The sequence below is a fragment of the Cannabis sativa genome, chromosome X, assembly GCF_029168945.1.
Source record: "Cannabis sativa cultivar Pink pepper isolate KNU-18-1 chromosome X, ASM2916894v1, whole genome shotgun sequence".
Taxonomy (NCBI): Eukaryota; Viridiplantae; Streptophyta; class Magnoliopsida; order Rosales; family Cannabaceae; genus Cannabis; species Cannabis sativa.
The window spans coordinates 23617829-23632585 of NC_083610.1; the positions used below are offsets into that span (position 1 = coordinate 23617829).

At 33.1% G+C, this 14757-nt stretch overlaps 1 long non-coding RNA gene across 1 annotated transcript; it reads left to right on the forward strand.

The window, feature by feature from the left end:
* The first annotated feature begins 12520 nt into the window (after positions 1 to 12520).
* Positions 12521 to 13384, forward strand: LOC133032594 (uncharacterized). Its single transcript, XR_009685196.1, has 3 exons — positions 12521 to 12635; positions 12743 to 12817; positions 12903 to 13384. It is a non-coding gene; the product is annotated as an uncharacterized LOC133032594 (long non-coding RNA).
* The last annotated feature ends 1373 nt before the right edge of the window (positions 13385 to 14757 follow it).

A 14757-nucleotide genomic window follows, 5' to 3' on the forward strand; every position in this document is an offset into this window, starting at 1 on the left:
AATTAATCAATAAATGAAAAAATCATTGATTTAAGTTGATCCAAGAATTAATTAAAACAAATAATTAATTTACAACTTAATCTATTTTTCAAGATAAAATTCGAAATTCTAGCATTTAAGAAATGCAATTTCGAAAATTGATTAATAAAATAAAGAAAAAATATATTTTGAAAATTATTTAAATTTAGTTGAAAAAATAAATTTCAACTAAAAATAATTTTCTATTTAATTAAATGTCATGAAAAAGAAATATTTAAGTATGATGATAAAAATCAACTTAGATATTTAATTTTCAAATTAATTAAATGTATTAAATTCAAGAAATAAATAATTAAGTGTAGAGAAGGCTTAATTATTAATTTCTAGTTTAATACTAGGAAAAAAAATACTTAAAATAAATTGTACCAAAATTAATTATTTAAATAATTAATTTCACAATTTATAATATTTTCCTATTTAATATTAGAAATAATAAGTAGTCTAGAAATAACTATCTAGAAAATATCTTATTTGACTAAGTATCTTTTCCACAAAATTTGAAAAAATATCTAATTTAAGTTGTATTAGAAAAAATCTAGAACTTAAATATTTTTCAAATTTAAATTTAATTAAATATCAAAAATTAAGTTGTAACCACTTAATTTGAAAATATTCCATTTTAAGTTAATATTCGAAAAGATATTAACTTAAAAAATATCTAAAGAATCTTAATAACCAATGCCTAAAATTCCTCAACTTAATTTTTGAAATTTTAAATTCAAAAGATATTCAGAGTTAAGTTGATTAGTTATAGATAACTAAATATCAACTTAAATAGGAATATTTAATGAAAAATTTAAATTAAGCTTCAGAAAGAATCTAGATGGTTATAATTCCATATTTAATTAAATACAAGAAAATACATATAGTTTAGCTTAGAATAAAGAATTCTTTAAACTATAATTTTCTTAAATTAATTTCAAAATGAATGAAATTAATTATGTTGCTAATCAATTTTATTAGGTTAAACTAGTGTAATTAACCTAGTACAGTCATTCAAATCAGGCAAATGGGCCTTCACAATTGGGGTGGTTCATGTGAGGGGGTGCTGGGTTCAGTATGTCGTACCCACTTCTATGGCTCCCAACTGTCACACAAGGCCTAAAAGAGAGGAATTTAACCTTAATAAGAACAACTGTTATTAATTGAATAAGCCCAATAACTAAATGGGCCTAAATAAATTCTATCAAGAACTATGATAATTTATTTTAGCAACAACAACCTATATGTATCTATAATCAAATTAAACACATAGGCTCAGACAGACACACTTTGGATGAGTCCTATCATGTTGCTAGGTCATACACAGATGAAAGAAGATTGTAAATATACCTGTTACAAATTATTAACTTGACCAAGGGAGCCATCAGATCATTAGATCTGGCAAAAAGTAAACATGGCTATTTGCAATCAAGTAATAATAGGTTTTGAAAACTTACACATAAGCTAAAACACATACTCCTGTAACAAGGTTAGTTGGATAGTTGGATGTAGGATTTATTTAATTTTAAATTAAATATTTAATTTCGAAAATAATTAATTAAATAAAAAATAATTTTTCGAAAAATTTAAAAAATTTTTTGAAAAATTCGAAATTTTTAAAAAATTTAAATTTAAAATTAAACCTACAATTTTTGAAAAATTAGGTTTCAACCAACCTAAATATCATTTCAAAAATTTGCTAACTACTTTTAAATTTTAAATGTTATTTTATAAATAAAAATTAAATAAAAAATTAGAAAAGATAAATAAATATCTTTTTCAAATTTTAAATGTAATTTAAATAAATAAAATAACAAAATTTAAAAAAAAAATTAGCAAAATATCTTATATCATTTAAAAATTACATGATTATAAATATCTTATTTTTAAATTTAAAATAAGATAAGATATAATCAAATTTTAAAAATAAGATAGATTTTTAAGCAAGAAGATAGATACTAATTCTATTCAAATTCAAATTACACTAATATCTTGAATTAAATTTAAAAAATATTAAATTAATTCAAAATGATAATTAGAATTGAATTAGGAATAGTAATAGTATAAATACAAAACTATACCAAAAATCGGAAGTTAATTCCATGAAAAAGCATGAAAAATCGAAGAAAAACAAAAAAAGTGTGAACTGTACGGACAGTTTCGCGATCGCAGGAAAATTTCAAAGACACTCGATTTTTTCAAATCTTCAAAAATTCATAACTAATTCAAATAAAATCGAAATTGAGTTCTGTAAAAGGCTAACTTGCTTAATTTTTCCCATACTATCCAATAAAAATAATTCCAGAAACAAAATCGCAATTATTTTTTACGAAAATTTACAAACATCAATCAATCATCAAATAACACTCAATACAACATGATACCATCCAAAGAACATACAAACAGTCGTTTTAAAGTTCAAATTTCTTGCAAGTAAATCAATTACCATGGCTCTGAGGCCAGTTGTTGGAAATTATTTTACCAGGATCTTAGATCTACTCACAAGTATGTTGATTAACACCCTAAATATGAACTTTCTAAAACGATGAAATAAACACATATAAAGTTTAAGAAACCTTACATTGGGTGCAGCAGAATATAATGACTCCTTCCGTTCAGATATCTAGCCCTTGATTCCTTTCTGTAGCAGAGCATTATCAATATCTGAACCTGGATCTCTTTCTCTGAATCTTTGATGCTGAAACTCCTTTGCTGATGATCTTTCTTCAAGATCTTCCTCACTATGATTGAGGTATCACTTGATGTGTGTGGGCACTACTCATACACTAACGTAGTTCGAAATTCAAAGGAAGAGAAAGAAGAAGTGGCAGCTAAAGATATGGAGAGAGAAGGCTCAGTTTTTCTGATTCAGAAGTCTGAAGGAAAGTCTTATTTTCCTGAAGCCTTCACTATCTATTTATAGCATTCCACTAGGGTTAGATTTGAATTATATGGCATTAAAATAATGAAAAAATCAACTTAAAATACACTCAAAGGTGGCCGGCCATACCTTTAATGGATTGGGCCTTGCTTTTTGCAATTTTGCAATTTTAACACCTTTTGTATCTGATTTTCTCAAAAATGCCAATTTCCTAATTCAACCATTTAAATGCCAATTCTAACTATTTAATAACTATAAATAATTATTAAATAATATTGTCATTTATCATATTTATTAATTGAACCATACAAAGTATCTTAATTAACAAATATGCCCCTATAAACTCTTTCTTTACAATTTCGCCGTTACTTAGTGAAAATTTCACAAATAGACATAGTCTAATTTGAGAATTATAATTGATTAATCAAAACCAATTACATGAGTCTTACAAGCAATATTATCTCAACTAGTGGGGGGGACCATGGGTCTATATAACCGAGCTTCCAATAAGTAGATCAAGAATTTAGCACTAAAATTCACTAACTTATTAATTCTTCGTTGAATCCACGCATAGAACTTAGAATTGCACTCTCAGTATATAGAATGCTCTATATGTTCCACCATATAGACACATCATTAGTTATCCATTGTTATAATCCTAATGTGATCAATTATCCTCTATATGAATGATCTACACAGTAAAGGGATTAAATTACCGTAACACCCTACTATGTATTTTATCCTTAAAACACTTGACCCCGTATAAATGATATTTCAGCTTATGTGAAATGAGATCTCCACCATTTATTTTCGTTTGGTCAAGCTCGAAGGAGATCATCCTTTGCTTACTATTCGCCAGATAGAAGCTATAGATTCCATGTTTATGCTAGCGCTCCCACTCAATTGCACTACCGTGTTCCCAAAATGTACGTATCACCCTGACCTAAAAGTAGGCTTAACTAACAAATCAAAGAACACGAATAGCCTTTCAAGATTGAGCCTAATCATAACAGGATTAAGATCATTTGATCTAGGATCAACTAGGCGATATTGACTTGAGTAGATATTACGGTAAGTTTAATAAATCTAAGTCAAAGTTCAATATCGGTCCCTTCCGATGCATACTCCATGCATCCAACCTGAGCTTTACTTTAACCAATGCTCTGGAAAGAACATAGCACTTCTCCAAATGCAAGTAAACTCTGTTGTAGATTATCATATCAGTAAAACCCTGTGTCTGATAAATCTAGGAATACTTTATTCACATAGTCATGTTTACTTTCCAATGTGTTGACGGCACAATAAACAGGATCAAGTATGTGAAAAAGGGTTTCAGATGAATTTATACATTATGTACATATAATCATGAAATAAATCATGTGAACCATGCAACATTAAATGTTATTTCTTATCTATATTAATAAGTAAAACTGATTATATTGAAATGAGTTTTATTTAGGGCATAAAACCCAACAAAAGTTACCTATAAATAGAAAGTGATTGCTCAGTCAAATAACAAGTTTTTCAATAACCTTTTCTGTCAGAAAATTCTCTCTTCAGAAAAACTGAGCCTTCCCTTTTCTATACCTTGGCCGAAATCCCTCTCTCTCTTCTCTTCTTCTATATTTCAAACCCTAGTGAAAGAGTGAGTGCTCACACACAGCAAGTAGTAACTAAATCATAGATTGGAAGACTGTGAAGGATCAAACTCAAAGAGAAGGACATTCGGGCTCAGATCTTGATAATACTCTGCGACAGAAAGGATACAAGGGTTAGAGATCTGAGTGGAAGGAGACATTAATTCCGCTGCATCAATGTAAGGTTTTCTTAACTTTATATGTGTTTATTTTATCGTTTTAGAAAGTTCATATTTAGGGTGTTAAACAACATACTTGTGAGTAGATCTAAGATCCTGGTAAAATAATATCCAAAAATTTACTGCCTAGAGCCTTCTTACTAGATGGTAATTTCTCCATAATCCAAGTGTCATTATCTTCTAAAGTACGAATTTCATTTTGCACAACAATATGCCCAACAATATATTTGAAAACTTCTTTAAAGGGTCATGGTTCAACCCCTGTAATTATAGCTGCAAGAAAGTGGCGATGGTGCATAGTAAAGTCTACTCCCTTTCATGGACAGCCTAGGACCAACCAGTCTCAGTCTTCCTCCAACAGTTTCACACTCCAATTAGGCCAGCAATCTCAATATCAACATCAATTTAGGCCACAAGGTTCTGGGTTCAACATGGGGTACTCACAAGGTTTCCAAACTCCTACTCCTAGTGGTAGTCAAAGAGGGTACAATCAAGGTGGAGGGTTTGGTGCAAGTACAAGCCATCATAGTCAAGGAAACGGAAAAGCAAAAGCAAAGTCATTAGCTCAAGCCTATGCTCTTGGGTTTGATGATGTATAGGGCAGTGTAGACCAGGGAGTTGTCAATGGTATGGTTCTTATCTCACACTCTTGGTTTCATGTGTTATTTGATACTAGTGCATCACATTCCTTTATATCTTTGATGTTTGCTAGTATGTTGGGTTTGAGTTGGGAAACTTTTAGTCTTGCGTTGTATTTCAGTGTACCTATGGGAGGACACGGTGAGGTATCTACCATATGTAGGTCAGTTTGTATTGTGTTTGAGGGACACAAGTTGTTTGGAAACTTATTAGTGTTGCTCATGGGACAATTTGATGTAATTCTTGGTATGGACTGGTTGTCTAAATACCTAGCTATTGTGGATTGTTCACGCAAAAGAGTGACTCTTTTAAACATAGTGGTAATTTTATTATTTACCGAGCCAACACAAGTGCTGTGAGACAATATTCTATCTTAAGGGCATGCTTAGATCGAAAGAGAAACTTAGAGTGTTATGGGAATCTATTTACGATCGAGGATAAGTCTAGGGATTTAGACTAGTTCCCTTGGGTATCAGTGGTTAGTGGGTTTCTAGATGTGTTTCTAGAGGATTTACTAAGGTTACCAACTGATAGGGAGATCGAGTTTTGCATTGATTTGATTCCTGGAGCTCAACCAGTTTCTATTGCGCCTTACCACATGGCACCTGCAGAGTTAGCTGAATTGAAAAAACAATTATGGGAGTTAATGGATAAGGGTTACATCAGACATGGTACTTCTCTATGGGGAGCTCAAATCTTGTTTGCCAAGAATGCTGATTGAACTTTGCAACTTTGTGTCGACTATAGAAACTTGAATTAGATGACAATTAAAAACAAATATCCTCTACTGAGGATTGATGAATTATTTGATCAACTTGGTGGTTCAACATTCTTTTTAAAGATTGACTTAAGGTCAGGCTACCATCCCTTGAGGATTAGGGAAGAAGATATCCCTAAGACTACTTTCACGACACGTTATGGACACTTTGAGTTTTTAGTGATGCCATTTGGGTTAACGAATGCACGTGCTGCATTTATGGATCTCATGAATAGAGTCTTTACACCTTTTTTGGATAAGTTTGTGGTGGTATTCATTGATGATATCTTGGTGTATTCTAAGATACGTGAGGATCGTGCTGAACACTTGACAATAGTATTACAGACGTTAAGAAATCATCAATTATATGCTAAGAAAGAGAAGTGTGACTTTTCAATGATTGAAGTCAAATTCTTGGGCCATGTAATTTCTTAAGATGGTATCACTATTAATCCTACGAAGGTAGACTCTATTCTACAGTGGGAAAGACCAAGAATGTCACTGAAGTTCAAAGTTTTCTTGGGTTAGCAGACTATTATCGTCACTTTGTGGAGAATTTCTCTCGAATTGGTATGCATTTGACAAAGTTAACAAGAAAGGAAGTAAATTTTGTGTGGGATGATAGTTGTGAAGAAGCTTTCAGAGAATTGAAGGAATGATTAACTTTGGTGCCTATTCTCACTGTTCCTAATATTGAGAAACCATATGTGGTATTCACTGATGCTTCAGGTATAGGCTTAGGAGGTTTCCTCATGAAAAATGGCTAGGTGGTTGCGTATGCTTCTCGACAATTGAAACCACATGAGAGGAATTACCCTACACATGACCTAGAACTTGCCACAGTAATCTTTTTCTTGAAAATTTAGAGATATAATTTGTATGGCGTAAAGTTTGAGTTATCTCAGATCATAAGAGCTTGAAGTATCTTTTTACTCAAAGGAACTTGAACTTGAGGCAAAGAAGATGGGTTGAGTATATGAAGGACTATGATTTCACTTTGCAGTACCACCCCAGGAAAGCTAATGTTTTAGCCGATGCACTAAGTAGAAAGCCTCATGGTACTTTGGCATGTTTGGGTCTTGAGGACTAGAAAAAGACAATCACAATGGGTGATTATAACTTGTAATGCTATGAAGGGGAAGAAGTAGCTTGCATCTCTAACATAGTGGCTACACCAGTGCTAATTCAACAAGTTAAGCAACATCAGTGGCAAAATGAAAAGCTAAGACTTATTTAGAACTGAATCCAACATGGTGAGCAACTAGATGGGTGGACAGTTAACGGTGAAGAGTACCTATACCATATGAGAAGACTACTTGTTGAAGATATCCTTGATCTTAAGGAGTCCATTTTGATTGATGCTCATATATCCAAGTTTTCTGTGCATCCTGGAAGTACAAAGATGTATCAAGACTTAAAGAGACAATATTGGTGGGAAGGTATGAAAAGAGATGTGGCTAGCTTTCTACCTAAGTGTATAGTTTGTTAGCAAGTTAAGGCTGAGCATCAAAGACCTTTAGGTTTACTTCAACCTTTGCCTATACTAGAATGGAAGTGGGACAAGATTTCAATGGACTTTGTTATTGGATTGCCATTGACACCTTTGAAGCATGACGTTGTTTGGGTGATTGTCAATCGTTTGACTAAGTCTACCAATTTTATTCCAATTAGAAAGGATAACAAGCTTACCAGGCTAGCTCAACTTTATGTAGACAATATAGTCCGACTACATGGAGTGCCTTCAAGCATTTTTTCTGATAGAGATTCTCGATTTACATCAAAGTTTTGGAAGGTCTTGCAACAAGCCTTAGGAACTGAACTTCACTTGAGTACTGCCCATCATCAACAGACAGATGGATAGTCTGAGAGGACCATACAAACTTTGGAAGACATGCTTCGCTCTTGTGTTTTGGATTTTAGAGGTAGTTGGGGAGAACACTTATCACTGGTGGAATTCACATACAATAATAACTATCAAGCCATAGGAATGGCTCCTTGTGAGGCTTTATATGGGAGACCATACAGATCGCCATTGTGTAGGATAGAACTATATGAGCATATCACTAATGGAGCCCAAATTATCACCAGTACCATTGAAAAGATTAAGAGAATCCAAGAAAGACTTAAGGCTATTCAGAGTCGTCAGAAAAGCTATGCCAATCTCCAACGACGGGAAGTTGAGTTTGATGTTGGTGATTATGTCTTCTTGAAGGTTATTCCTATGCGTGGCGTGAAAATATTTGGAGTGAAGGGTAAGCTAGCCCCGAGGTATGTTGGACCTTTTGAGGTTATCAAGAGGATTTGGGAGGTCGCTTACCAATTAAAGTTACCAGGGCAGTTGGGACATTTTCATAATGTGTTCCATGTGTCTATGTCGAGGAAGTATACCCCAGATTCGTCACATGTCCTTGAGTATGAGGGTATCCCTCTTCAGGAAGATGTGACTTATGAAGAACAACCTATCAAGATCTTGGCGAGAGAGCTAAAAGTTTGAAGGAATAGAGAGATTCCAGCAGTCAATAGGCCGGAACATAAAAACCGCTAAACCGTAGGAACCGCCTAACCCATTAGAATCCGCCCGTATGGAAACCGCCCATTAAAAACCCGCAAAAATTGGATTGGGTTGAATTTTAACTTACTGCGTTTGGCGGCGGCACGGCTACGGTTTAGCCTAAAAACGGTGTTCAACCCGACCCGTAATATATTATTTTTTTTTTTTTTTAAAAAAAATTAATTTATACTATTACCTACTGCCTAAATTGAAAAACTAAAACAAAAAACCCTAAATCTAAATAACCCTTCTTTCTTCACAGCCGCCAACAGCATCGCCCCCCACCCCCACCTTCTTCTCCGGTCGTCGTCGCCCCTCCCCCCTTCTTCTCTGCTCGTCGAGCCACCACCTAGCCAAGACTCTGTTATAATCGTATTGATTTCGGGTAATGTTTGATGTGGTTAATCGACTTTCAACTACACCATTATACTTAATCTTTACTATCTTGAAAACTTTATGGCTTCTTTTTAAAGATTTTGTTTTCTTTGTACTTGCAGTAAGCATTTAGTAGTGTTTACAGTGCGGTGAATATCAACTTCCGTGGTATTCCGTATTTTCGAGGCCCGAAGGGAATTTGGACTCTTCAGGTGAGAGTCACATGTCTGATTTTTTTGAAGTTTAACTGCTAGTGCTTCTCTTGCTATGCATTATAATGAAATGACAACTGAGAATGGATTTTTGATTCCTTGAGACTAATTAATACAAAAAAGAAAATTCTGAAAATTCCTTGAGACAACCGAACCACTACAGGATCTTGTACATTTCCGAAATTTAATAACAAAAATCGTGATGTCTAATGATGTCTAATAGTCGACATAATCCTGAAAATTCTGAATTCAATGTATTCTACTATTTCTTTGAATTTTATATTTTGTGTGCTGTTAATGATGATGATGTTAATGATAATGATAAAAATGATATTGGTTATTGTTGATTGTTGATTTGAGATGGGTTACCTTATAGTGTTAATGTGTATACATACAATCATAGACAACTAGTATCTCATCAATAGAAGAGAACACCCTATATTCAATTATAAATGATGAATCATACTAATAATTCTCAAAGGTTTTCTATTTATTAAAATGTTTGTCAATCTAATAAAAAAAATATATTGGAGGAGCAATAATGGCCATTTCAATTTAATTGCAGATATCATAATTAACTCTTATGTAGTCAATGAGTTTGGTTTGATCTTCAAAGGATATTATTGAAATATTTCTTGAAATTTGTAGGGGTGTGCGTGGTAGTCAATTTTTTTTTTTTTTTGGGATAACTCGTTGTTCATTGATTATAAAGGAAAAGGTGTTTGGTGGTCAACTTAAAAGTTAAAATAAAGATTTGACTTGGAAGAAATGGGGTAGAATTCAAACGAATTTTAACCACAATCACTTATATACTGATCTTTGTTTAAACATTTATTGTTTTGTCATTATAATTAAAAAATTATTTTTTTGTTTTTTAAAAAAATTATTTTTAAAAATAATTAGGTTTGTTGGCTTGAAAACAATTTTCAGAAAACAAAATTACAAAAAATAAGAATTTTAAAAACAGCAAAATGTTATTTTTTAAAAAAAACAATTTACTTTTGATCAATATCATTTTTAAAAAACACTAACCAAACGCGACTTGTATTTTAAAAACTTCAAAAAATATTTTTTGTTCTCATTTTTAAACACACTTTTTTGAAAACAAAAACAAAAAACAATATCAAACATGCTTTTGGATGATCATCACATCTTTGTCTTGAATTAATTAAAGATTGTGTTTGAATAACTGAAATTTTTGTTTTTATTTTTTATTTTTGATCTTGTTTGTTTTGATTATTTTTGTGTATGAAATTTATTTTGTCATAGTCTAAAATTAATTTAATTATTAGGTGGAGTTATGGATATTAATATAGAAATACAAGATGTGGTTATAGAAGATAATGATATGCCTAATATTGAAGTGGAAGAGGAAGTAGAAAATGATAAAGAGGAAATGGGGAATGAGAAAAATAAGAAGCCTAAGGGGAAGTCAGATATTTGGCTTTTTACTAGAATTGTGGGTGGTAATTCGAGGATCCTAAGGCAGCATGTAATTTTTGTGGGAAGGATTATGTCGCTCACCCTAAAAATTGCGGAACTAGTACTTTATGGAATCACTTGAATCGGTGTCCAAAGAATCCTAATAGGTGAACAAACAAAAGATCTTGTGTTTCGAACCTAAGAAAGAGGGAGAGGGTGGTGCTACTTGCGAACTTGATTGGCAGCAATTTGATAAACAAAAGTGTAGGCAATCTATTGCAAAATACATTTTGTTGGAGGAGTTGCCTTTTAGGCATGTGGAGAGTGAAGGGTTTAGGCAATTGATTCGTCGCTAGAACCGAGACTTGAAACTATATCCCGTATGACAATTGCTAGAGACATTTATCAATCGTACTTGGATGAAAAAGAAGTAATTAGAGGTGTTTTGAAAAAGTAAGGGTTTCTCTTACTACTGACACATGGACTTCTATCCAAAATATAAACTATATGTGTCTCACTGCACATTGGATTGATAGTGATTGGAAGTTACAAAAAAGGATCATTAACTTTTGTCAAATCACTGATCATAAAGGGGAGACAATAGGACCGAGATTGAAAGTTGTCTTAATCAATGGGGGATTCATAAGATTTTCACAATTACGGTTGATAATGCTAGTACAAATAGCACTGCACATTGAGTATGTTTTGAGAAAATTCAAGAGCAAAAGGCATGCTATAATTTTGGATGGAGAGTTCTTGCATTTAAGATGTTGTGCACATATTGTCAATCTGATAGTAACTGATGGGCTAAAGGAGAAAAATGAGTCAATTGCTGCCATAAGAAATGCTGTGAAATATGTAAGATCATCACCATCAAGGTTGTTGGCATTTAAAGAATGTGTCAAAGCTGAAGATATTGAGTGTAAGGGGCTATTGTGTTTAGATGTGCCTACAAGATGGAACTCTACTTATTTGATGTTAGAGTGTGCTCTTAAGTTCCAAAAGGCATTTGATAGGATAAAGACCGACAAAAATTATGTGCATTATTTCACTGAGGAGGATAATGGAAAGAGTAAGGAAGGACCACCTAATGAAGATGATTGGGAAAATGCAAGGATCTTTGTGAAGTTTTTAAAAACGTTTTATGAAGTCACTTTGAAATTTAGTGGGTCTTCTTATGTGACCTCTAACTTGTATTTTCAAGAGATCTGCGAAATTCAGAATGAGTTGATAACTTTGTCAAAGGAAAGAGATGGAATGCTATCCTCCATGGCTGCTAATATGAAGAGAAAATTTGATAAATATTGGGGAGAGTCAAAGGCAGCTAATGGTGCATTAATCATTGCTACCTGTTCTTGATCCTAGGTACAAGTTACAATTTGTGGTTGACTCGTTATGAAACTTTCTATGATATATCATTGCGATCCAAAGTTGATTAAGAAAATTGAATAGAATTTGCGCAAGCTGTTTGATTTTTACAATGAGATGCACTTTGGTGTGGGCCCAAGTTCAACTACAAGTTCTAATTTATCAGTGTCTGTTGAAGGAGATACAACTAAACCTGGGGGACTTGTCTCCAAGTTTATGTCTAAAAAACGACAACATGATGGTGAAAGAAATAGAAATGAGATTGACAAACATTTGGCTGATGATACTGAAGATTTTGTTGTGGGTCAGCGTTTTGATATCTTGAAGTGGTGGACGGGACAATCGAAGAGGTATCCGATATTATCTTTGATTGCTCAAGATGTTTTGGCCATTCCTGTTACCACTGTGCCATCGTAGTCCGCATTTTCAATTGGGGGCGTATTCTGATCCATTTCGAAGCTCATTACTACCAAAGACGGTGGAGGGTCTAATATGTTTGAAGAATTGGTATAGTGAAAGCAACCAACCAATTATTGTCAAGGAATACATGGATGAAGAAGAATTACTAAATACTTCTGAACAACTTGAAAATGGTAAAATATACTATTTGATCTTGAAAACTCCTTATACATAAATTTTATTATTACTGTTACGCTAAAAAAAATTATCTTGTTATGATATATATTTCATTCGTTTGCAGATATTATTGCTAGCGAGCATCCTAAATGATATATAGCGTTGTTGCAAGTTTGAAATGGTTTCATTAGAGATTAAGGTTGGTTATTATAATTATGTATTGTAATTTAATCAATATCAAGTTGTTATTTATATGGTAATTAAAATTTTTTATTATTTTGCAGAGTTGCATTTCATTTGGAGCCAACTTTTGAAGTCACTTTTGTTTTAATTATGGAGACTTTATGAATTATTATGAACTTAGATTGTGTTATGGACTTAAATTATGGACTTTTTTTTGGATTGTTATGAACTTGTATGGACTTTTTAAGGACCTTTTCTAGATTGTTACGAAATTTTCATGGATTATTATTATGCCTTGTTATGGAGTTTATAAAGATTGATATGAATTTTTTAAGGACTTTTATGCATTGTTATTAACAGGTATAAATTTTTAGTTATTTTTTTTTTTTTTCTTGTGACAATATACTTTGGAAGTTTTGATTTTTAAGCAACCCAAACCGCCCAAAAAACCGCATAAAACCGCCCCTTAAAAAACCGCCCAACCCAAACTTTTATTGGGCAGGTATGGGTTGTGATTTTAAAAAACCGCCAAATAAAAAAACCGCCAAACCGCCCAAAAACCGCCCAACCCAACCCATGTGCAGGCCTAGCAGTCAAGGTCTTATAGAAAAATCACAAAGAAGACGAGGCTACTTGGGAGTTAGAGTCTAAGATGTATATGAAGTATCCTCACTTGTTTAATTTTCAACTTGAGGTTGTATTTTGATATTTTGGGACGAAAAGGAGGGGAGAATGTAAAGACTTTGTTTGATCGAGTTAAAAGAAGAGAAAAATATATATATATATATGTATAATAATAATAATAATAAATAAATATGTATATATGTATATAAAAAAAAATAATAAAGAAGAAATCTTTTTCCCCTGCTTCGTCCGCCCCCCCCCCCCCCCCGCGCGCTCTCTCTCTCTCTCTCTCTCTCTCTCTCTCTCTCTCTCGCTCTCTCTCTCTCTCTCTCTCTCTCTCTCTCTCTCTCTCTTTCTCTCTTTCTATCTCTCTCTCTCTCTCTCTCTCTCTCTCTCTTTCAGACCACAAGAGAAACAACCCACAAACGCCATCACTAGCGTGACTCCGAAAACCCTTCTCCGACCACTGTCTAGCACCATGCGCCGGACCATTCGAATCCCCAAGTGTCAATGACCTCAACCCCAAGTGGTGCTGCCCCTTTCGCCGCCATTCGCCCGGGATCGCATCAAAGTTTGGAGGTTCAAACTTTGAACAGATTTTTCGACCACCTCTGGTGTCCGTTTGATGAGTCGTCTTCACCATTAGACTCAACTCGTCAAGGAGAATAACCTACACTAAGCCATTTCACCCAACTCGCTACTTTTTCTGGTGACGTTTTTGTAGCTCTGCCCTTTTCTGGCAACTTTCTGGCAATATTGTGTACTGTTTTAACAAATAGGTGGCATGAGTGTAATTTAGTCGCCAAGGTGATCATGATATATATATATATATATACTACCCCTATTTTCGGTGACGTTTTCTGTACACCAATTTCTACTACCACTGATAGTTAATGTGCACTGCTTAGGTGAGATTTTAGAACTCCAAATTTCAAACAGAGTCATATTATATGTCATTAGACTCAATTTTGAGAGTAGAATACAATGATGATAATTATTTATCCATTTAATGGTATAGGTAAGAGTAATATCTAAGATTAGACTAAACAATTGGAGCTCGGGACTTGAGAGCTTTAGTTTGTCTTTTAGACAAAGTTAACGACTTGGGACAGGTAGGGACTCAATTTGACTATTGGACTTGATTTTTATATGTGTTGAATAAATTAGACATATTTTTATGATTTGTAAATTGCTTAAAAAATTAAAAACTTATTCTGCACATTTTTCTGGACTGTTTTGGGGCACTGAGTGCCAAATATATTTTGTACAAATAATTATGCAGGCTATGATTTTTTAGTTTATTTAAAATACAACCTATATGTTGCCGAATTT